Raw genomic sequence first — 24,829 nt, 5'->3', positions numbered from 1 at the left:
TTTTTTTTTAACTTTTTAATTTATGTTGGAGTAAAGTCAGCTAACAATGTTGTGATAGTTTAAGGTGGACAGCAAAGGGACTCAGCCATACATATACATGTATCCATTCTCTACGTATCAGTGAAAAAATGTTGCCTGCCTTATCAGCAAACTAAAGATGTTGCAGCCATCCAGCCATCACATGAGAGGCCACCCTGACAGTGAGCCTTGAGGAAACTCAGGATGGAAACAGATGCCCACCATCAGCCGCTGCAGCCGCTCCCAGCAGAGCTAGTTAATTGTGTGAGTAGTCCTGCCTTGTGGCCCCTTGTGTCCTACTTGACAAAAATAAGGAAGCATGGGGAAGTAGGAAGAGTGCAGACCTTGAAGTCAGATTTAGGTTCAGTTATCATTTTCACACAATTAACTAGCTCTGGGGCCTCTCTGAGCCCATGTGTCCTCATTTGGATAAGCCAGTTGCCAGCTGGGACTTCCTGTTCCCTTGGGGAGTCAGATCAAGTTGGCGTGAACCAATGTGTAAGTCTAAACCCTACCCACAATCCTTGGGGATTCTTGAAGATTACTACCTCTGAACCTATTATTCACCTGGCTCCAATAGTAAGCTATTGTGTCCTCTTCTCCCCCTTTATCAGCTTGCAAGTGAAACTCTGTCACCTTGCCAGTGTCCACCAGAGAATCCACTCACACTGAGTGTCTAGTTATTTCACTGCAACTTTGGGGTTGTCAAGAACTGGTAGGACTGGAAAGGGGGCAGGAAGGCACTGCCTTTTTCATCTCTGCAGTGACCTCAGTCTTCTTCCTCCCTTGTTTCAGCCCTCACATATGCCTCCAGAAACTAATATTTTTCATCTCACTGCAGAAAAATTTAGCTCTCTTCTGTTCTTGTTCCAAAGTTTCATTCTCAAGCGCTCAAGATGCTTGCAGCACAAAGGATCTTCCAGTGGCCTCCTCAGAAGGTAGTCTAGGTGATCTTTTCCATTATCTTTTTAAAAATAGTAATACCTACTTTGCTTCTTTCCAAGATTTGTTTGAATTTTAGATATAAAGGATATAAAATACTTTGCGCACACTAAATGCATAATAAATGATGTGATATTTCTGTCTTAGGTAGCCAGTGTTTGTAGTAACTGTACTTCTCTGGATATCACAATTATAATAATTATTTTTGCTATCATATTTTAATGTCTGTCTCTCCCAGAGGACTATCAATTCCTCGAGGACAGAAATGATTTCTCTCTTGTTTACCACTATGTCTCATGCAGGCCTGGCTCACAGTTAGCTCTTCACTGCATTCACGAATACCTGGGGAGATGGTAGTGAGTGAGTGAGTGAAAGTTGTTCAGTCACGTCCATAGTCTTGCAGCCCCATGGACTATACAGTCCTACAATTCTCCAGGCCAGAATATTGGAGTGGGTAGCCTTCCTCCAGAGGATCTTCCCAACCCAGGGATCAAACCCAGGTCTCCCGCATTGAAGGAAGATTCTTTACCAAGTGAGCTATCAGGAAAGCCTGGGGAGATGGTAAATGCAGAGGACTCTTTCTTTAAAGTTAGTGACATTATTGGCAGTGGCAGAGCAGGTGACAGAGAAGGCACATGAGATAGTCTCAGAGCGTCATGAGCTCTCTGAGTGTTCGCAAGTGATCAGCAGAGGCTCCACTTCTTCATTCATTCCTTGTTTTTCTGCATTCTCTGCTCTCCCCACAGCTCTGCTCCCTTGCCCACTGTTGTTGGCTTTATTAGCCTCCCTCAAGATGAAAAAGAGACAATAAAATATTTGTTTCTCTACCTCCATTTTTGCCTCATTCATACAAACCATGATCATTATATTTGCAAACTAGTCCAGGAAAAACTATCTTACCCGTAATTTATGTGAAATAGTTGAGTTTTTTCCCTGATATTTTTCCACGGCAGATGATTTGCTTTTTAGCTACCTTGTGGGATCACCTAATAATCTCACTTTAATGTTCCAGCATTTTCTGAACAGGAAAATGGGCTCTGTGCTGTAATGAAGCTTGTAAATTAACTTGAGGAAAATAACTCATTCCTCCGCTGCAAAGTTGCCTCTATCTGCAGTGACAGCACATTGCAAAGCAAAGACACTGGATTTACAGTCCCCCTTCTCTGTGGCCTCCTTTTCTCATTTGGAAATGAGTCTGGCCTAAACATTTCAAGCAGTAACATGGGATGGAGCCTGAGTGGGCTGGGGTCTGCCCCCCTTCCCCTGCCAGCGAAACTTCCTGATGATCTGTTTTAAATGCTTGGCTCCAGTTGAGGAATTAATTTGAAGAAAGGAGTCCACGGCAAAAATAAAAATCAGCAAGCTAGGGAAAAGACTCTTCTACAATCCAAAGCAAAGAAAATTAAATCACCCACAAAATATGTTCTGAGATTAAAGTGCTATGTTAGTAGGATTACCAGATAAAGATATGCAGTTAAATTTGAACTTCAGATAATAATAAATAATTTCTTCATATGTGTGTGTCCTTTGGCACTACTGGTAAAGAACCCAACTGCCAATGCAGGAGACATAAGAGATATGGGTTTCATCCCTAGGTTGAGAAGATCCTTTGGAGAAGGAAATGGCAACCCAGTCCACTATTCTTGCCTAGAAAAATCCCATGGACAGAGGAGCCTGGAGGGCTACAGTCCATGAGATCGCAGAGTTGGACATGTGTATAATATACATGTTTTTCAGTCGCCAATTCATGTTCAACTCTGCAACCCTATGGACTGTAGCCCACAAGGGTCCTCTGTCCATGGGGTTCTCCAAACAAGAATACTAGACTGGGTTGCCATGCCCTCCTCCAGGGGATCTCCCCAACCCAGGGATCGAGCCCAGTTCTCCCACACTGCAGGTGCATTCTCTATCAGCTGAGCCACCAGGGAAGCCCAAGAATACTGGAGTGGGCAACCTCAGTGTATGTTACCCCGATTCTCATAAGCTTTTGAGAATCGGGGTTACATACACTAAGGCTTCCCAGATGGTGAAGCAGTAAAGACTACACACAGCAGTAAAGACTCCAATGCAAGACACATGGGTTTGATCCCTGGGTCAGAAAGATATTCTGGAGAAGGAAATGGCAACCCACTCCAGTATTCTTTCCTCGAAAATCCCATGGACAGAGGAGCCAGGTGGGCTGCAGTCCATGGGGTCACAAAGAGTCGGACAGGACTGAACGACTAGCACATGCACACACACACACATCATACACTAAGAACACAGAGGCTTTATAAAGAAGTTGAATATTTTTGCTGTTTACTTATTGTTTTTTGTTTTTTTCTTCTTTCTTATTTTATTATGGAGTACAACTGATTTACAATATTCTGTTAGTTTCAGGTGTACAGCCAAGTGATTCGGTTATGCATATACATGAGCCTATTTTTTTCCAGATTCTTTTCCCATATAGGTTATTATAGAATATTGAGTAGAGTTCCCATGCCATACAGTAAGCCCTTGTTGATTATCTATTTTATATATATATAGAGAGAGAGTAGAGTTCCCATGCCATACAGTAAGCCCTTGATTATCTATTTTATATATATATATATATATATATATATATATATATAGTAGTGTGTACTTGTTAACCTCAAACTCCTAATTTATCTCTCCCCCTTTGACTCTACCTTTCCCCTTTGGTAGCCGTAAGTTTGTTTTACAAGTCTGTGTGTCTGTTTCTATTTTGTAAGTTCATTTATATCATTTTTTTAGATTCCACATAGAAGTGATATCACAATATTTCTGTTTCTGTGTCTGAATTACTTAGTATGATAATCTCTAGGTCTATCCATGTTGCTGCAAATGGCATTATTTCATTTTTGATGGCTGAGTAATATTCCATTATAGAAATATACCACATTGTCTAAATCCAGTCTTCTGTTGATGGATAGTTAGGTTGCCTCCATGTCTTAGCTATTGAAAATAATGCTGAAATTATTATTATTATTATTAATTATCATAGCTCTTAAAAATTCCTTGCATTACTCCATTGTCCTGCCTCATGTTGTAGCACACACTCTCACATTCCGTTTGCCAGCTGGTGGGCCCGGTTCCTCTTAGTTCTAACTTTTAAAGCATTCTATTCACAAAAGGCTCTAAATCAGTGCATGACAGGCTAGTCACTTTCTCAGCTTCATCTCTGCCTCATTTTATTATATCAGACAGGGTCCTCACCCAACTCTACTCCCCAAGACTATTTCCTATGACCTTACTATTTCTTGAATTGATTTCTCATTTAAAAATTGAAATCAGTAGGGAAATAGTGTTCCATATAGAGAATGTAACTGCATAGAAAATATATCTAGGGGACATCTATGCTGTGGAACTGGAAAGTCTGGATCAATGCCCTGCACATGGGCGGGGCTCATAAACTCTAATGGTGTAGTGTTATAGTTTTGTAACTTCAGATGGGCTGTTAACACTGATAAAATTTATAATTACAAGAGAGCAAAGCCACATTAAATTCTACAATGTTACTTTCCCTAATGAGCATTTGCACACAGCACTTACTGCCCTGTACAGTATTTATCATTTGTTTCCATGTGTCAGAGACTTCATTTCTGAAAACTATAGGAGAACTTTTTATAGAAATTATATATAAGCCATAATTAATATGAATATATCTATCCAGGAAAAACATTTTAAGATATTTCCCCTTGGTTTTATAGTAAGCATGCTCACACGTGTGCCTGCTTAGTTGTGTCTGACTCTTTGCAACCCTATGGACTGTAGCCCACCAGCTTCTTCTTTCCATGCAATTTTCCAGGCAAGAATACTAGAGTGGATTGCCATTTCCTCCTTCAGGGAATCTTCCCAACCCAGGGATCAAACCTGTGTCGCCTGGGTCTCCTGCATTGGCAGGTGGATTCTTTACCGCCGAACCACCTGGGAAGCCATTTATTACTAAGCAGTTGTCACTAATTGGGGAATTGAATTGCATCCCATCACCATTGTGTCATGGATTTCCAAATGAAGTCACAGTTAAAGGGGAAGAATGAAAGATTATAGAAACAGAATTGAATTCCAGATTCTAAAACCAGTAGGCTGAATGAAGAAGATGGAGACAGCTTTATAAGGATAAATATCTGAGTATTCTGAAATGTAAGGCTTTATTTCAATGTCTTGAATTTCTTGGGATTAAAAAATATTTGCCCACACACTCCTGACCTATTCAAAACTGTGTGCTTAAAAGAAGAATAATATGGGACATCCCTGGTTGTCCAGAGGTTAAGACTCCAGATTTCCAATGCAGGGAGCTCAAGTTCGATCCCTGGTGGGGGAACTAGGATCCCCCATGTCATGCCGTGTAGCCAAAGGAAAAATAAAAATAAAAACTTTAAAAAATAAGAGTATATTATAAATTTTCAAAAATATTCATAGTATATTTTTGCCAAAAACACAGCAGATCAGCTGCGTTGTTTGAAAATAGACCCTGTCTAAAAGTAATGATGAAAGTGAAAGTGAAGTCACTCAGTTGTATCCAACCATTTATGATCCCAGGGACTGTAGACTCCTCCGTCCGTGGGATTTTCCAGGCAAGAGTATTGGCATGGGTTGCCATTTCGTTCTCCAAGGGATCTTCCCGACCCAGGGATCGAACCTGGGTCTCCCATATTGTAGGCAGAAGCATTTTTACCTTCTGAGCCACCAGGGAAGTTGAAAGTAATGATAGAAAATTCAGTAATCAGTTTAGAAAAATTAAAAACAATCTAGTTTTAGAGATGACAAAATTTGGAAAAATAATTCTCTGCTTGTTTATCCTATGATTAGATCTTACTACTTTGCCAAACAACCTAAGTTTTGTGAAGAAGGGCATAAGATACCACAGGAGGCATGCCTAACTTTCTTTGACTCAGGAAGAAATTAGCTTCATTCAAAATTGGGTGGTAGAAAAAAGGAATTTGTATTCATTTTAAACAGTTGCATAGTGAAAGTATTCATATTTGAAGGCTATTTGGCTTCTTTGAAAATATTGTGTTATCCAAAATTGACCACTTGGGGCTTAGCTGAAATGTGTGTGTGTGAAAGTTGCTCAGTCATGTCTGACTCTTTGCAACCCCACGGACTATAGCCTTCCAGGCTCCTCTCTCCATGAAATTCTCCAGGCCAGAATCCTGGAGTGGGCAGCCATTTCCTTCTCCAGAGAATTGTTCCAACACAGGGACTGAACCCAGGTCTCCTGCATTGCAAGCAGATTCTTTACCATCTGAGCCATCAGGGAAGCCCACTAGCTGAAATGGGACTGTATTTTTTTATGTATGTAAAGACTATCTTAATCATCAAAGCACTAGCATTTATTAAGGAGACTGAGTCAAACTGTATCTGTGAAGGTTATCTAAGTTCATAAGCAGCATAGTTTAAAATTTTAAATGATCTACATGTGAAAAATTATTTTGTGAAATAATCATGAAACTTCTTTCTGTTATTTAGGTGAATGTTTAATTGTTTAATTATTTCTTCTAAGATGGCCTATTGTTCTTCACCCTGTCTCCCTATCTCTTAAAAATATACTTGAAGCTATCAAAACAGAAGTGAATGATTTTTTTTTCCATTTTATTTCGAAGTAGTTTCTCTTCGCAGCAACTGACCCATCAATGTCATGTCCTCTGTCATAGAGAACATATACCAGAGGCTGCTCGGAGAGAAAGCCTCCCAGTTCTGAGGAATAGCTCTCAGATGTGAGTTTCACTGCCAGTGCTGCTAGGTCAGATCCTCCGAAGCTTTTTAGTCTCTCCCCATCTCCAGTTCATCCTGTGTATTTACTGTTAGGTTAATAGTCTACAATCACTGCTTGCATTATTTAACTCCTGCACACAAGAATCTTCCTATAGCTCGTATTTTTCTTCTCTGTGGAGTGGAAGCTCCCCAAAAGGCCTGAAGTCAGTGGACTCTCCTGATTTCTTGCATCCTAGGGACTAGTGGTACCGTTACTGAACCATGAGCAGTAAAACCAATCTACTCACACTGGGTTGTGGTGAAGGAAAGGGCCGCATTTATTGCAGGCACCAAACAAGGAGTGTGGGCAGCTAATGCTCAAAAAAAAAAAAAAAAAAAAAAACCTCCTCCCTAATGGATTTTAGGTAAGAATTTTTAAAGATAAGGTGAGGAAGGGGTTATGATCAACTCCTACACAGCTCTCTGGTTGATGGTGAGGTAGCAGGGCTGTGTTGTGTCACAGTGCTTAACATTATCATCAATGCTCAGGCTCTAGCCAGTCTGAGGGCTATGTGCTGTGGTCATCACATAGTTAATGTCTTCCATTTGATAGGGGTTTTAGTTTCAGTTAAAAACTCAAGAATATGCATCAGATACTGTTGTCTGTGGACTTCAGGTAGGAACTAAAGATTCTGTGACTGCTACATGCTGATTTACTGCTTAAACTGTTGCGAAGGTCTCCTGGCTCTCCTGCTGTCTTTGTCTCTACATGCTCACGTCCTTTCAATTATTAATCCTTGAGCCAGGCTTCTGTGACTCAGAGGAGAACTGGGACTCCACAGCTTTTCTACAAACGAGACAGGCAGAGAACATGGTGGGAAGGGTCTGTCCTGGGAAGGCCTGATGGGGTCTGCTTGGTTACAGTACTAACAAACAACACAGATGTGGTGCATGCCTCCATGATGCTGATAGACTTATGAGTGATACAGATACCAAAAACAATGTCATAGAATATTTTTGGGTATAATACTGTAAGTTATAAAAGTAAACTACGAGGGTATTATGAAAGCAGTTAGATATAGTGTATTAGGGAAATTCGGAAAGGCTACCCTGGTGTAGTGTTGTTGTGGGAGCTGGCCAGGATTGGGGCTGAGAGGAGTTGGGACATGCCAAGGGAAGAGAAAAGAATATATTTCAGCTGGAGGAAGCAGCAGAAAGGCCCAGAGGCCTGTGTGACTACAGTGCAGCACGTGGGCAGAGCAATGTGGGCTTAGGACAAACCGAGGAGCCAGGTCACTCAGCACCTACCAAACCATTTAAAGGCATATATATATATATGCCCAGTCTCAGTTACAGCACGTGGAATCTCTTTTAGTCGTGGAATCTTTCACTGTGGCAGGTGGGATCTAGTTCCCTGATGAGGAATTGTATCTCAGGGCTCCTTACACTGGGAGATCAGAATCTTATCCACTGGACTGCTGGAGACATCCCAAGGCTTTGGAGTTTAAACTGCAGTCAGTAGGAATTCCATCCTGCGTGTATTTGCTATTTTTCAGAATGCATCTTAGTTTACTGCAGAGGCCATTAGACACAACAGATTTTTCTACTCCATTAGCTCCTGTCATCATGAGCTGTCCTAACAGAAACACAACTAAGGAAGGCACACATTGAAGGCTAGTGAGGACAGGATCCCAGACCTCAGGAATGAAATGATGTAGTGTGTCAGCTTCTTTCAACACAAAGGTGTCCACACTGACTGTTTGCTGTTCAGAATGTAGGGTGTGCTGACCAGGCAGATTACTGAGCAAACCATGCTCAGCCAGTGCACCTTTGTGAGGTGTTGCCCTGCGTTAGCCCCTCTCTCTCCTATTCCCTCTTCCTGCACCTCGGTCTCTATTCTCTCCTTCTAGCTGCCATCCTGATCAGACCGACCCCTCCCTTCTACCGTCAGGGGTCTACTGGGTCTATGGGAAGAGAGTCTTTGATGGTCAGAAGCGCCGATCTAATAATAGTGCCCTTATATTTGGAGTTCACAGTCCTGGGAGGGTTATGGTTCCAAAAGCCCAGAGCCCTGAGCGGCACATTAATGAAGGATTAGTGCAGGACTCTGTGCCTGAGAAAGTTTCCCCGATGGAGATTCCAAATAACTCCTGACAAGTTTTGCAGAGAAAAGCTGCGTAATTAGCTTGAACTTTTTGAACTGAAATTTAAAAAAAAGAAGAAGAAGAAGCCCGCCTCTGATTCTGTGGAATTAAGATATAACTCTCTCTGTATTAAAAATAAACACACCTGTCACACTCTGAGTGACATATTTAAAAACTAAAAATGACCATTACTTTCTTCCTTTTTGTTTGGAGGTGAGAAATGCAGTTTCTCTTTTTATTGGTCACCATCACAAAGAGTCTTGCCTCCATAAAATACTGGCATAATCCTGAAGTTTGGATGAATAAAGGCACATCAAACTAGAGAAAGCTCTGTCATTTCAAGGCCTCATTAGCTAGGCTGCTTTGCAGACTATTAATGGACCTGGGGGAACTATAACTCAAGTTTAAAACATTTTCAGACAAATGGAGTCACAAGTTAATGACTCGCTGGCTTGAAAGGACTTCTGTGGACCCCTGGTGATGGTGACACTCACTTGTGAACTTCGAGGTTCTCATCCTTCATTCCCCCTCCCTTCCATAACACCCCATATTCATTTCTTGATGGTAGTTCTCTAGAGAGTTTTCGCACTCAAGGGACTGGCTCAAAGAAACAGATCTGTAAAGCAGAAAAGAGAAAAAGTGGCACATGGTCTTGTGAAGGCAATTATACAGCAAAGCATCTCTAACCAAGACCCAGGAACTTTACATTTCTGACTTTGCCACTTCGCTGTGTAGCCTTGGACCACTATCATTTGACTTCCAACTGGCACTGTTCTTACCAAGTGATACCACAACGTGGAGAAACATTAGTTCAGACACATATTGCAAATGGGAAAGTCATGAGGAGGAGCTTCCTGGTCTGAATTCTTGATTTGCACACCGGTTTTGTTTGCCCCTGAAACATGGTGCAGGTTCTGGCTTTTTTATTTGAAATGGCCTGACTTTATTGTGTGAGTGATGGAACTGATGCACATTTCAAGCCTAATAAATGTAACAGCTCACAGCTGGAAGGGAGCATCTCTGAGATGGATTTCCATGCTCCATGAACTCAAAGGATACTGTTGGTCGCATGTAGTAAACTTCCTAAGCCCCAGAATCCCTTTCAAAAGCTTATGGGAGCTTTTTTTAAAGGACAGTTTTTTGGTAGTTCTTTCTCTCAGTGCCTCATCATTTCCAGGTAGGCCCATTAAGTCTTTGAAGTCACTAAGGTGCTTTAAAATGTATTACTGCTCCAGTGCGTTGAATGACAGTGAAATGACAGGGCTAGTCTGTGTCCCTGGAACATCGGGAAATGGCTTGAGTGCCCCTCAGCAAAAGCCTTTGTTCAAAAAGAACTGCTTGTTCCGTCCGGGACACTGAGCTCGCTGTTCATTACCCTTTGCTGTGTTCTCACGAGGGTCAGGGAGCCTTGTTTCCCTAAGTGCAGACACCAAAGCATGAATCGGGAACACTTGCTCCCAGTATTCACAGATTCACAGGGTGGACACAAAGACGCAACACGGGAGTGGCTTTTACATCCTCAAAAGTGTGGCCACCATGGTGTTCAGGTTATTAGGCTAAAAACACTTTGTTTGGTTCTTACTTTGCATCACTGACTCTCTAGCACTGTGTCTGTGTAGCAGGGCGTAATTTAGAGTATGGGCACCTTGAGTCAGAGAAGCACTGTGTGTGTGTGTGTGTGTGTGTGTGTGTGTGTGTGTGTGTGTGTGTTTTACTTGTTCCACTTACAAGTACTAAACTTGGGGGATTGTGATTCAAAAATTAGCTGTGTTTTCTGGTTTTCTGGACAGGTCTGTTTTCCACTTAATTGTATTGTATATCACTTTGTCCTTTATATTATCATAAGAATAACATACTGTAATAAAAGGATGTGCTCTTTTAAATTGGGTTCATGCAATTCATTGTGGTACTGACTTGGGGATCATAAAGTTACCAGGAGCAGGCACCTCATTTTCACAGCCTTTGGTTAACTAGCTACTTTCATGTTTCAGAATATTCTATTATAAGCAGGGTAGTCTCCCATCCAGATGAGTTTTGATATATGATAGATTGTGTGTGTGGATGCTAAGACACTTCAGTCATGTCCGATGCCATGCAAACTTCTGGATTGTAGCCTGTCAGGCTCCTCTGTCCATGGGATTCTCCAGACAAGAACACTTGAGTGGGCTGCCATGCCCTCCTCCCGGGGGTTTTCCCAGCCCAGGGATCAAACCCACATCTCTCATGTCTCCTGCATTGGCAGGCGGGTTCTTTACCAGCAGTGCCACTGGGATAGATTGAAGGGGTTCCAATAACCAGTGATTCCTCTATTGAGATAGTCTTATGTATGATCTTATATTTTAATAATTGAAAATATGCTTTATCAGTAAAATATTGACCTCTATTAAGTTTGACGATACTGATTAAGCAATCAGAGCTAATTCGATGAATTAATATAGATGAGATCAGAGTGTAGCCTGGTTAATTCTAACCAGGAAGTCCCTGAGATTCAAAGAGTTTGCATCAGTGAATTCCACCACTAACCCTCCGGAGTGGACTATTCCTGGACGGAGGCTGATGCAGCGACTCCTGTATAAGCCATCTAGATGCATTCAAGAATTACCGAGGGCACATTACTAAAATTTGAGTTTGTATTTTATGATGGCATTTATTGAGCAAATGCTCAATAAATGTTAGTAATGCTCAATAAATGTTAGTCCAAAACGTGTGGCAATAGGATGAAGAGACTAAAAGCTTGAAATGAAAGTCAGTCAGATGAACCTAGGTTTAAGTTTCATGCTAAGCCGCTTCAGTCCTGTCTGACTCTTTGCGACCCTATGTACCCTAGCCCACCAGGCTTCTCTGTCCATTGGATTCTCCAGGCAGGAATACTGGAGTGGGTTGCCATTTTCTCCTCCAGGGTTTCAATTTCAGCTCTCCAAAATCTGTAAGACTCAGTTTCTTCATCTGTAAAATGGAGGATTAAATAAGATTATGGCGATTAGGGATTAACGCAAATGGGTCTCAATAAGTGAATTAGTGGTATTTCGGAGTTAGTGGAGTGTCAGGTGGAACAGGGAGAGAGTACAGCCCAGTGGCAGGTATGTGGCCTTCAGAGAGACCCCTCAGCGCAGATCCTGGTTCAGATCCTCAGTCCAGATCACACCGCAGCTACCAGCAGTGTGACCTTCAAGAAGGTTCTTATTCTTCCTCAACTGTGTTAGGTCCTTAAGGCTGCTGTAATCAGTTATCACAAATCTAGTGGCTTGATTAAAGCAACACAGATGTACTACCTTACAGTTCTAGAGGCCCAGGAGTCCAAAATGGGGCTGACTGTCTGAAATGAAGATATCAGCTGATTGCTTCCCATCTGGAAGTTCAAGGAGAGATCATCTCCTTGCCTTTTCCACCTTCTAGAAGCTGCCTTCATTCCTCAGTCTGTGGGCTTTTCCTCCATCTTCAAAGTGTCTCTCTTTTCCTTATAATAAGGACTCATGATAACCCTGAGCTCACCCAGATAATGCAAGATCATTTCCCCATCTCAAAATCCTTAACTCAACCAAATCTACAGAGTTCCTTTTGCCAAGTGTGGTGGTGGTGTTCAGTCACCAAGTTGTGTCCAACTCTGCAGTCCCATGAACTGCAGCACGCCAGTCTCCTCTGTCCTTTACTGTCTCCAGGAGTTTGCTCAAAGTCATTTCCATTGAGCCAGTGGTGCTATCTAACTATCTTATCCTCTGTCACCCCCTTCTCCTTTTGCCTTCAACCTTTCCCAGCAACAGGGTCTTTTCCAATGGGTTAGCTCTTCTCATAAGGTAGCCAAAGTAGTGGAGCTTCAGCTTCAGTGTCAGTCCTTCCAATGACTATTCAGGACTGATTTCCTTTAGGATTGAATGGTTTGATCTCCTTGCTGTCCAAGGAACTCTCAAGAGTCTTCTCCAACACCACAGTTTGAAGGCATGTAAGGTGACGTAGTCACAAATCCTGGAGATTAGGACTTGGGCATCCTTGAGGGACTGTTATTCTATCTTCCTCATCCACCTTGCTTTTCCCATCTGCAAAACAGGGTAGTATAATATGACCTATCTCAGAGTTAGGAGCAAAAAATAAGTCAGATAGTTCATGTAAAATGCTTAGTTCAGAGCCTCCCCACACTTAGTAACTACTTAATGAAGGCTATTTTTGTTATTATTATTAATGAATAAATCTCAGAGTCCCTTCCTGCTCCATAACCCAGCCATTCATGCCTTTGCTTCACCCAGATGATTCAGAGGTCCTGCCTGATTCCCGACAAAAGAAGAAGGCGCCTTTCCACCGGCTGCCTATTCTTCCCCACTCGGATTCTTGGCGACCACCAACTTAGAGCCATGGCTCTCTCAAGAAACAGAGATTTCTTCCAGACGTTCCTTACTTTCAAACAAAATTCTCTTCAATGGAAGGGGCATAACGGAGAGCCTTATAATTCAGAGAAACAGACCCAGAGGCAAAAAATAAGGGCTGCCTCTGTTTCTTCTCTTTCCATTCTGTATCCTATTGTACCAGTCAAGTCTCGTCCCAGGGAAGGGACCCTGGTATTCAAAATGCCATTGTTTGCTCCCTGGGGATCTTGCAGCCGTAACTTTTGGCTGCTCCTACACTCTGCCTGTTTCTTCTCCATGTGGCCTATTTAATGCTGGCCTGTGCCTTCATTAACCCCATATACCTGGCAGTGCTTTTATTGAATAACAGTCATCAAAGTCCCTACAATGTTATTGCTGTCTTCTGAATTGTTCTGTATTATCTCAGCCTGAGATAGTCTCCACTGAGAGAATTTGAGTGGGGAAAGGAAAAAAAATAGTACATTAATGTAATTAGCTGACTAATGATGAACCCAGAGTTAGCCTCTCTCCCACTTTTTACTGACCCATTAAACTAGAGTGAAAAGTTGTTTGAATGTGGGTTCCCTTAAAGTTCTTATTTTAAATGAAAACAAGATAATTCTTCCTGCCATCTAGAATACTTGAGATATGCCCTTTAAAAATACTTGTTCTGATCCAAGTAAGTTTTCAGGGATATCTAGAAGAATGAGTAGGGAGAAAAGGGATTTTTGAAAAAATTCAGTAAACAGGGACTTCCCTGGTCAGGACTCTGTGCTCCAGTGCAGGGGGCAGGAACTTAGATCTCACATGCTAAACAGTGCAGCCAAAAAATAAAATTTAAAAAGTTTGTAAACATTTCCTGTGGTCTGTGCATACCCTTCATGGACTGTGCTTGGAACCCTGTGTTCTTCTTATGTTTTGTTACTGGTTCTGAATCCATATGTATACAGCGATGGTCAGATTGACAACCTCCCACCTACCTCTTAGCCCTCTTTCACCACAGGCCCTCACATCTTCCTGATCTCAGAAGGAGGTTTTCTCATGTGACCTCTGAGGCGTATCATCCAAACCTGACCTCTCCAGAAAGCATCCACGAGCCATGGTTCTTTCCTTTCCCCAGTAAATCCAAATGCCATCCCCTCACTGCTGTAATCTTAGTACACAGACAGATATTAAGAAGAAAGCCACTCAATTAATTCCATTAATGTGAATTTTCTGATCCTCCAAGGATATTTCCATTTTTAAGGCCTAACAACTAATGCTTTTCTTTCTTTTTTCCCCAAATTTATTGAGACATATTTGACAAATAAAATTATAATTTTATATGTAAAGTGTACAACGTGATGATTCAATAGACATATATACTGTGAAATGATTCCCACAATCAAGTCAATTAACACATCCATCACTTCACATAGTTACTTTTTTATTTTGATGAGAGCACTTAACATCCACTCTCTTAGTAAATTTCATGTTTAAAATACAGTATTATTAGCTACAGTCACCATGCTGTACATGAGACCCTTAGAACTTTTTGTGTAACTTTTTTCTTTTCCCGCTCTTCCTGCGTTTGTTTCTTGAGCTAAGAACTGTCTGCTTTGTTGGTTTGAGTCATATTCCCTAATGCACATAGAAATGAAGAAAGTGAATAAAGGAGCAGAGTTAAAGAAAGGAAAAGAAAGGGCAAGAAGGGCGGTCTGGATCAGAGAAAAAAAATCAAATGGAAAGAGGCAAGGTGGAAGAAAATGATGAGGGATGAAGAGGATATAGGCATTTTACGATGTGCAGGTCTCTTTTCTCAGCAAAATTGTGGCATTGTTACAGCCCATTAACTTGATCCTGCCCAGCTCCCCTTGGCATCCGCTCATGTATTTCTTCACTTCTGCTTTAGTCCATGTCAGTGTGTGTATCTATGGGCAACCTCCCAACACCACTGCCTGCAGGATAGTCGTTCCCATGAGTCTTATTTCATACAATTCCATTTTAGTTTTTATTAAGAAGCCTAGTGGACTCTATAGTTAGACATGTCTGGTTTTAAGCCCTAAATTGATCACTTGGGCAATTGCTTAATCTCTCTGAAGCTCGGTTTCCACATAAGTAAAATAGAAAGAGTAATACGCCATTGTTATGGTGTTCTTATAAGAACATAATGAGAAAATTCCTTCTTAGTGTTTGGTATCTTGTTCACTTTTTTGTAAAACAGTTGTGTTTTAAATAGTATTGTGATTTTTATTATTGTTACTGTATCTTCTCCCAGAAAACGTCTGATTTTCTTGTCCTCTTGCAGAAAACAATGAACTCCCTGCCTGTCCCCTTTCCACCTCTCCAAACCCAGCATTCCCCAACTCTAAAAAATAAGAAATGGAAAATTTAAAGCACGCATTCCTCCCTGGCTTATATCTGAATGCTCAGTGCCCTGCCCTTCACTTTTATTCTCATTCTCCTCAGGGAAATCTAACTCCTACAAATCCAGATAGCAATTAGCCCATGGTCAGTAGTAGCCTCAGTTTTGTTTTGCTTTCTCAGCACATTAGCCATGGACAAGAGAGGACCTGTTTCTTTCTCCTATTCTTTTTGCTGCTGTTTAGTGGCTAAGTTGCATCTGACTCGCGATCCCTGGCGAGTCCGCCAGGCTCCTCTGTCCACAGGATTTCTCAGGCAAGAATACTGGCATAGGTTGCCATTTCCTTCTCCAGAGGATCTTCCTGACCCAGGAATGGAACCAGCACCTCCTGCTTGGCAAGCAGATTCTTTACCACTGAGCCACCAGGCTAGGCCTTCGTACTCTTTTCAGGCTCCTCCAAAACAAAATCCTTTCAAGCACCAGGAGTCATGCCAGTAAAGTCCTAAAGAACGTTGCCTTTCCAGATGCAAGTTTCTGCCTGACACTCGCATACTGACTTTGTATATCTGGGCACCCTGGGTTCTACTACATGAGGAGCCCATCACTATCTTCTCTGCATCATGCCAGCACTACCTCAACATCTTTCCTGTTTTCCTGGTGTTCAGAGGCCAGGTTGCTCTCTCCTCTGGGCAGCTGCTCTGCAGATATATCCATTGACTGCTCCCTTTCACTAATGATTAGTGCTCCCTAAAAAATAAAGCTACCTTTGATTCTCACCAAATCCTGGCTTTCTTCCTCAAAACCAGCCCATGCAAGGAGCTATAATTTCTTCATTTGTGTATCCAGAGACATAAGCATTTTGGTGGGGTGAGGATCCATACTTTTTATCAAATCATTGAAAGGGGCTAAACTTTAAAAGAAATTATAGACTGGATAGTATTGCATTGCTTAATCAGCTAATACCTCTTAATTAAGAAGCTAAGTTGAATGCAATCACTTCAAAAAAGTTTTGAATTACATTTTTACAATTTATCAAATTATTTTACTTGCATAAGTGTGTATACATATACACATTTTTACATATCCAAGTAAAATAATGTATATAGTATATACAGTATATATGGGACTTCCCAGGTAACTCAGTGATAAAGATCTGCCTGCCAAACAGGATGCGGGTTTGATTCCTGGGTCAGGAAGATCCCCTGGAGAAGGAAATGGCAACCCGACTCCAGTATTCTTGCCTGGGAAATCCCATGGACAGAGGAGTCTGGCAGGCTATAGTCCATGGGGTTGCAAAAGAGTCAAACACGACTTAATGACTAAACAACAACATACAATATGTATACTATTATCTGTATAATACTATGTATATACTATACATATATAGTATACATGTATACTATATAAATATAGTATACCACTATAATGAGATTAAGTGGGGCTCAGAAATAAGTGGGGCCAAATTCAAAAATTTGGAGTTGTCTTATTGCAAGATTAGTGAAAAACTGTCTTACAATTACGGGGAGAGGGGAATTTTCATTCTTCATTTATTTAATTTCATTCAATAAATATGTCGGGAAAGGAAATAGACCTACATTTATGAGCAGGGACATCCTACACTGAATTGAGACGGTTCCAAATAGTCAGAAGGCAGACCGTTTCCTAACACCCGCCCCTCAGAAGTTAAAGACTTCACAGCCCCAGCAGAATGGCAGGGAAGACTCTGGTTCCAGTATTCAGGTTAACCATAGATCCCCCATAACCAAGTGGGCCTATCCAGTATGTCCCCTACATACAGATGAGTCCTGTTCTGAGAGTGCATTCATAAGTTCAATTTGTTCATAAACCCAACAAAGTTAGCCTACAATTGACTATACAGTACTGCAATGTAATAGGTTTATAATACTTTTCACACAATACATTAAAAATAAGCACAAAAAATAAAGAAAACACCTTTAACCTTACAGTAGAGTACTTGAAAAGCACAGTAGTGCAGTACAACAGCAGGCATACAGGGGCTGGCATCGAGTGAACAGGCTAGAAGAGTTACTGACTAGAGGAGGAGGGAGGGGAGGTGGGAGATGGGAGAGCTGAAGGATCGTCAGCAATGGGAAACGGAGAGCGAGCCGCAGCTTCACTCACACCTGGTGTTGACAGCACAGGTTCTGGCTCTTTGCTGGATGCAGCTCTATCTAACCCTCTTGATAAAAATGACCCAGTGATGTCTGGGTCATAGCTCCTTTGTTCTCATCAGAGATGACACGGTAGCACTGCACTGCATTCTGAACGGCTGCTGGCTCCTGCGTGTACTGTTCTATGTCCAGGTCCTGTGCCTCAAAAGCCAACAGTGACTCCTCAGATAAAGAAAACCTCCTTGCCATTTCCTGCTCCACTTGTAGAGAATGCACACACGTGACAATGTACGCCAGACACGTGAGCTAACTTCCGTGACTGGACATGCAAACGTACATTCGCATCTTTGAAAGTTCACAACTTGAAGGTTCATGGGGACTTCCTATACAAGTAACATTATTGCTTGTGAGAAATATAGATGCGCACACACACAACCCTTGTCCCAAAGGCACATCATATGAGATAAAACACGGTTCTCTAAAAACATCTTAGGTCCCAGTGCAGAGCTGAAGGCAGCGGTACAGATGACCCCCTGTACTTGTGGTTGTCTCCCCCAGAGACTCTTGAGGTCCCTTTGATGAAGCTCTTAGGCAGGGCTTCCAAGTCCTTCAAAGACTTTCTAGTCCTTTTAACCTCACACAACAGAGTCCAAGTTTTTATCATCTTCCTTCCAAATGGCTCCTTTTTCCCCATACCAAACTGCTCCCAGCCCTGCTCTGCAATCTTTAAATCCTGACTAATAGGAGGAGGTGAGAATCATACCCCCGTGCTCTTGAGCAGAAGGCCTAGCCTCATACCAAGCCAAATGGAGTCAAACAAAAGCCAGTGACCTTAAACATCTTGTACACTCTAACCCCAGAAAGCCTTCCTTCCTGACTTGAAAGTACCACTGATAGTACTCCTCTCCAGATAAAAATTGTTTTCTCACTTTTTAATGACATTTTTTTTGTTACTTAAAGTTTGCCTTAGTATGTACCCATATCAATATATCAGGGCTTCCCTGGTGGCTCAGACGATAAAGAATCTGCCTGCAATGCAGGAGACCTGGGTCCATCCCTGCATTGGGAAGATCCCCTGGAGAAGGGAACGGATACCCACTCCAATATTCTGGCCTGGAGAATTTCATGGACAGAGGAGCCTGGTGGGCTACAGTCCATGGGGGGTCACAAAGAGTCAACTGAGCGACTTTCACCATCACCATCGTCATCAGTGTATGCATATTTACATTCTCTGAAGAATTAATTATCTTCTCCCTTGGCTCAAAGTACATTGTAAAGTGGATCTTACAAGCTAGAGAAACATATTATAAGGCAACACAGGAATTCCAGCCTAGGGACTTCCCTGGTTGTCCAGTGGTTAAGAATCTGCCTGCCAATGCAGGGGACATGGGTTCCACCCCTGGTTTGGAAGCTAGGATCCCACATGCCTCAGGGCAAGCTTGGTTCACCGCAATCACCAAGCCGGCTTTCCTAGAGCCAGTGCTGGGCAACAAGAGAAGCCACCGCATCGAGAAGCTGTGCACTCGTGACTGGAGAGCAGCCCCCATTTGCTGCAACTAGAGAAAAGGCCAGGTGCAGCAACAAACACTCAGTGCAGCATCGAACACTCAGCACAGCCAAAAATAAACTTTTTTAAAAAGAATTCCAACCTGTTGTTATTGTTCAACAGTCAAATTCAACTAACACAGTATTTCTAGTATTAATCTGGCTATGTATCAGGGATGCCTGTGATGCACTGTTAAAGTGCAAGGGTTCCACTTCAACCCCCGATTCAGTAGATCCAGGTAGTATGTATATTTTTTTATGAAGTCTCCAGGCCAGGGTGATGTTCAGCCACTGCTGAGAACCACTATGGTGGGTACTTTGGAGGAAAGACCAAATCCCTGATAACAAATCCAGCGGGTCCTAGCCCTAAAATAGTAAGCTCATGTCCCTCATTCCCCAAAACAAAACTCAAGTTCCAAGATGATGTTCAAAGTAAAAGGCTGAGCCAGAAACCCATTATAGCCATTTATTTCAGTGACAGCATTTTCCTACTTTCAGGAGCTCATCTAGATAAAGGACTAGGAGGTAGAAGCAAATGCAATTATACTTTGCCTCAGGAAAGAGCTCTGAATGCTGTTCTATCATATTGCCAGAGATCGGGACTAGAAAGTAAATCTGAGAAAATGCTATCAGAGGCCCCTTTTCATTAATAGAAATGGAAACAGGCTTTTATATGCCACCAGTAAAGAATCCACCTGCCAATGCAGGAGCCGCAGGTTCGATCCCTCGGTTGGGAAGATTCCCCTGGGGGAGGAACTGGCAGCCGGCTCCAGTGTTCTTGCCTGGGATAACTCTATGGACAGAGGAGCCTGGCAGGCTACAGTCCATGGGGTCACAAAGAGGTAGACACAGCTGAAGTGACTGAGCATGGACAGGCACACAGGAAATCAGTTGGGGAGGAAAGGAGCTTGGAAGGGCCTGCATTGCAGTTATTCACTTTGGGCATCCCCACAGTTGGTGACGGCTGGACCCCACACGTTCCTGTCATCCACCTGGAGCGAAGGGAGGGAAGTGTAAAACCTGGGAAGGGGCTATCACACTAACTGCTAAATCCTCATGTCTAGTGTTTGCTAAAGGGGAGCAGAAGCCAAGCAGAGCCAGACATTTCTAAAAACACTGTCAGCTTTGGTGAATTTAAAATGTGAGAGTGTGAATCAGGGTATGAGTTGCTGTGTTTGTATGTGTCTGGGTTTACATAAATCTGGACGCTGGGAACTGTTTTCATCTGAATGATCATTTCCAAGACGACAGTGATTTAAAATGGGGGGATTCCGGTAAGAAGTAACACCCAAAGGGATTTCTTAGTGACGTTTGAGAGTTCTGTGAGTCCTTTCTCCCTAGTCTCCTTTTGGGCTGTTGATCACCAACTGCTTTTCAGTTTACCAATTTCAGAAAACCTTCATTTGCGTTGAACAGTGGCGGCAGGAATAAGATTGCTGGCTATTAGAATCCATACTAGCTGAAGAATCTCAAAATTAAAAGCAAAAAAAATAATGGATTCCGTTTCCTGCTCTGTCAGAAAATACTTTATATTTGGGAGGGCCTGAGTCTCAAATTCTTCAGCTAGAATTTGAGAGTAATATTAATAATATCTCTTCAACTTCCTCACCAGGTTATAGGGAAAAGCATTTTATAATCATCAGAAAGTTATACAAATGGAAGACACCATTAGTTTAAGCTTCTACATTTAAAATGTCTTATACATCATCCGTAATAGAAATGTCTGTTTATTACAGATGATGTTGGATTAAAGAGCTGTCATGAAGGATGTGATATTTCAGTGTGAACTTCTCACTAAGCCAAAATGAAATGCACTTTTCTTCCAATACTCTGCGCCTTACATTTGGATTTATTCTTTATTTCTTTCCGGTTCCCACACTGTTCTACTCTGTTATTTCATTCGCTTCCTATATAGGGGCTAAGAGGTGGAATCCTTCTTGTCCAGTTTTCAGCCTTTTTTAATGACTGTGCTGGAAGAAGGGTGACTTGATGACCTCACCTCCTACAAACCCATTATGGCCAGGAGATCAGCAGAGTGTTTTCTAACATAGGTGAAGTTCCCCAGGAAAGTGAAAGTCGAGGTCCTCTCCTCTGCTGTTCTCTATGTGACCTGCCAGTCACCAAGTCCTACTGAATGTGGCCTAAATATCTCTCAAGTCACTCCTTTAGCCTAAGATATATCATTCTCACTCCTGAATCACAGAAGTATCCAGCTAACTACACTCTGCCCTTACTCTTGGGTTTCTACCCCTTACCCTCCTGCTCCCCAGTCTTTCCCTCACTCAACATACAATCTGGAGAAATCTTGCCAAAATCTGTTTAGATCAATTCCCTGCTTAAACCATGGATGGCACCCAGCCTTTTGGAAGAAAGCCATATACTATCTAGACTTGACAAATAAGGCTTTCTAGATGGGATGCCTACTTGCCTCTCACTTGCACTCAGCAATACTGAACTATTCCCAGTTCCCAAATGCAACATATAACATTTTTCAAACTCCACACTTCTTTTTTTAGTGATTCTTTCTAACTATAATTGCCCTCCCTTCACTCTTTTCTATCTGGAAAATTCCTATTTCTCTCTTAAAGCTCTGCCCCAGAGTCACCCTTTCTCTGATAACTCTTTAGAATCTTCCTAGATATAAACCACTATATCCAGCAGAACATACTTCATTATTGTATGTATTACACCAATTTATAATTACTTGTTAGAGACTTTGTTTCCCCTTCTAGAATGTGAGCTTCTTAATGGCAAGGATCATGTCTTACTCATCTTCAGATCTCAAGAAGCTAGCAGTGCGTCTGATCAATTGCAGCTAAATTATAAATATTGCTTAAATAAATGAGTGGATGGAGTCTCAAACCTGAAAACAATGCACAGCCTATGTAATCTGTGGGACTGAGTGCTAGGAAAAGAAACATCTGATGGGGCTTATCCCTTATTTGTCATTGTTAGTTCTTTATGCTTTTGACATTGCTGCGATCTTCTGGTAAATTCCAAGGTAAACATCTCGTCTACGTGAATGAGCAACAGAAACAGATCAAATCAGGCCTGTTGGTGAGCCGTGCACCTTGTGATATTAGTACTATCATAGACAGGTTATTTTCCCCTTCATCTCCTCCATATGACTTCAAGCAGTTGTTGTTATACTTAAATTTACAAAAAAGCCAAGCTTCTTGACAGTTTAAGAAGTGAAATTCTTCTCTGTAAAGCGCTTTCTCCTTCCTCTACTGAAAGTTTTGCTCTTCTTTCTTTCTAAACTGATGAGAATATAGCCAGGCATTGTGTATTACAAGTTCCACTAATCAGAGTTAAGTTGGAAACTAAGCAGCCTGATTCAGGAACTCATTTTGTCCATGAGTCCTTCCATGGAATCAGTGTAAGGTAGAAACTGGCGTGCCCCCATTTTTATGATTTTCACTCTGATCAATGAGGAATAAATGAATATTCTCCATTTTATCTAGCAACACTGCTTCCCAAGAAACTCTGGGGGTAGAATGAGAGGTGTGCTATTTTTCCTTTTATATTTGTAATTATTTTCCAAGTTTTCCATTATTTCATACCACTGGGTTTTTCTTTCTTTTCCTCATAAGGTACACATTTTACTTAGAAGTGAGAATTAATACCTATTGTGTAACTAATGATGATTCCTTTATGATTTAATTAACCAAAATGGGGGTGAATAGACCAAAAGGTGACATCAGTGTAGTTTGCATATATTTCACCTTCTGCTTCATAATGCAAGATTTTGCTTTAAAATGCATGGTCTGTGGAGAAGGAAATGGCAACCCACTCCAATATCCTTGCTTGGAGAATCCTGCAGACAGAGGACCCTGACTGCTACAGTTCATGGGGTTCCAAAGAGTCAGATACGACCGAGTGACCAAACAACAACATATAATAAGGTTAGTTTTTCATCACTGGGGAAGTGTTTCAACAATCGGTTATCCACTGTCCAAAAAAAAGCATAACTGGACCTTACAAGGAAATATGAGGCATTTGTATTTAGCAGCTCTGATTATGAAATATAGTAGACGTAACCACAGAAAGGAGAAAATACTTTACTGAGTAGGACATGGAGCCCTGGAAGACATGAAGACAGTAAGCCAGCCCATACAAAGATTTAAATCAACTTTGGCATGGCAGAAAGTGCCAGAAAGATGTAATAGACAACTGGCAGAAAACAACAATGCATATGAATAAATACGTCGTTTAAGAGCAGTGCTATGACACAAAGCAGTCGGGGAAATAGGTGGTGCACGCCAACCGATGTGTTGTGTTCAAAGAACTTGAATAAAGAAAGCGTGTTAGGTTCTTAACCCCATTAATCAGAAAATTACAAATTTATTACCAGTCTTGACTCTCAGATGGATTAAAATCTAACCTGGTTAATATGCCATACCTGTATCAGTGTGGAAAACAGGAGGCTTGTCATCATTACCCATGTCGATGTGTCTCCTCTGGTTTGGGGTGGCAACGTGGCATGACCTGCCCACTTTATAAACGGGAGTTCCTTTTGAAACAGTAATTCTAGATCTAGGAGTTTCATCCCACTGGAATAAATACATAAGTATAAATTGTTTTAAATGCCTGGTCTGAGATTATTTTTCAAATATAAAGTGGATTCACTCATTTCAAATAATTAATCTCTGAAACTAATACGATTGGAATCTCACTCTTCTACGAGTCAGTTTTTGAAAATATAATTGAAAGTCCACTTTGAGGAAAGAGAACTTATTCTTCCTTTCTCTCTCTTTCCTCTTTTTTAAATGTATTTTATTCATGTGTTCAATAAATACCAACTGGACATAGTTTTGTTGATTGGATTTAGCTAGACACTGTGACTGATTTAAATTTTCAGCCACTGCCCCTAGAAACCTTACAGAGACACACACAAAGTTAACTAGAAAAAGAGCTGTCACAGACAGTACCAAGTGAGTAATGCGGGCACCATTGCCACAAGTTCACAGGCCAGTCTTTACTTCCCTGACATTTTCAATCAGAGTTTGCTAGCCTGCCATCCTTTGTGATTTATTTTTAATGATTCTTTTCATCTCAATCCAACATATAGACAGATACAGGAACATATCCTGTTTTATCCCCTATCTACTACTTCAACTCTACTTCTGAGCTCTTGAAATAAAAAATGAAAGCTATCCCCAGACTATTTTGTGAATGTCAGATTATTATCTTACCTGCCTCCTCTGGAGAAAAGGAGATGGGTTACATGAATCAGGAAGGGCATGTTTTTCTCCAGGCCTCTGTATTTCAACCATACCTGCACATTCAAAATCTCATAAAAAGAAAATATTTGACTGTGTTCAGCACTGCATCATTGAACTTCCCAGGTGGCTCAGTGATAAAGAATCCACCTGCCAATGCAGGAGACAAGGGTTTGATCCCTGGGCCGGGAAGATCCCCTAGAGAAGGAAATGGCAGCCCACTCCAGTTCTTGCCTGGGAAATTCCACAGACAGAGTAGCCTGGTGGGCTACAGTCCATGGAGCTAAAAAACAGCTGGACACAGCTTAGCAACTAAACAACACCACCACTGCATCATTACCAAGTTGAAGAAACTTCATTAATAATTCTGAAAATTACAGATTTATTACCAATCTTGACTCTCAGATGGATTAAAATCTAACCTGGCTAATATGCCTTACCTGTATCA

At 41.6% G+C, this 24,829-nt stretch overlaps 1 protein-coding gene across 35 annotated transcripts in view; it reads left to right on the top strand.

Annotated features, from left to right (window-relative positions):
- DTNA (dystrobrevin alpha) overlaps positions 1-24,829 on the top strand; it is a 433,908-nt gene that overhangs the window by 261,409 nt on the left and 147,670 nt on the right. The window contains exon 1 of one of the 35 annotated variants that reach the window (XM_060405343.1): positions 16,925-24,507. The exons of the other annotated variants lie outside the window; for them this stretch is intronic. The gene's annotated coding sequence lies outside the window, so the exon portion shown is untranslated. Of the gene's footprint in view, positions 1-16,924; positions 24,508-24,829 lie in introns of those variants that run through there. 35 annotated transcript variants of the gene reach the window in all.

Source organism: Ovis aries, chromosome 23 (assembly GCF_016772045.2).
Source record: "Ovis aries strain OAR_USU_Benz2616 breed Rambouillet chromosome 23, ARS-UI_Ramb_v3.0, whole genome shotgun sequence".
Taxonomy (NCBI): Eukaryota; Metazoa; Chordata; class Mammalia; order Artiodactyla; family Bovidae; genus Ovis; species Ovis aries.
This window is presented reverse-complemented; position numbering and strand designations above follow the sequence as displayed.